This window comes from Arachis duranensis, chromosome 9 (genome assembly GCF_000817695.3).
Source record: "Arachis duranensis cultivar V14167 chromosome 9, aradu.V14167.gnm2.J7QH, whole genome shotgun sequence".
Classification (NCBI taxonomy): Eukaryota; Viridiplantae; Streptophyta; class Magnoliopsida; order Fabales; family Fabaceae; genus Arachis; species Arachis duranensis.
Window position 1 is genome coordinate 19,377,115 of NC_029780.3, and position 781 is coordinate 19,377,895.

Consider the following 781-nt stretch of genomic DNA (forward strand, 5'->3'; position numbering starts at 1 on the left):
GGAAGAGAGATTGAAGTTGTTGGGAAGTGTGATATGGGGAAGAGTGTTCATTGGGAGGAGAGATTCATAAATTGAAGTTGTTGGGAAGAGGGGAGAATATGTTAGGTGGGGATCTTGTGGGGTCCACAGATCCTGAGGTGTCAAGGAATTACATCCATGCACCAATTAGGCATGTAAAATGCCTTTGCACACCATTCTGGTGTCTAAACGCCGAGATGATGCACACTCTGGGTGTTCAACGCCCATGTGTAGCATGTTTCTGGCGTTGAACGCCAGTTCCATGCTTGTTACTGGCGTTCAGTGCCAGCTTTCCTCAAGGCACATTCCTGGCGTTCAAACGCCAGAATGTTGCTTGTTTCTGGCATTCAGCGCCAGATTCATGCTCTGTTCTGGCGTTGAACGCCAGCCAGATGCTCCTTACTGGCGTTGAACGCCAGTCTGTCCTCCCTCCAGGGTGTGATTTTTCTTCTGCTGTTTTTGATTCTGTTTTTAATTTTTATATATTTTTTTCGTGACTCCACATGATCATGTACCTAATAAAACACAAAATAATAATAAAATAAAATAAAATAAAAATTAGATAAATAAAATTGGGTTGCCTCCCAACAAGCGCTCTTTTAATGTCATTAGCTTGACAGTGGGCTTTCATGGAGCCTTACAGGTGATCAGGTCAATGTTGTATAGTCCCAACACCAAACTTAGAGTTTGGATATGGGGTCTTAAAACCAAACTTAGAGTTTGATTGTGGCCTCCCAACACCAAACTTAGAGTTTGACTGTGG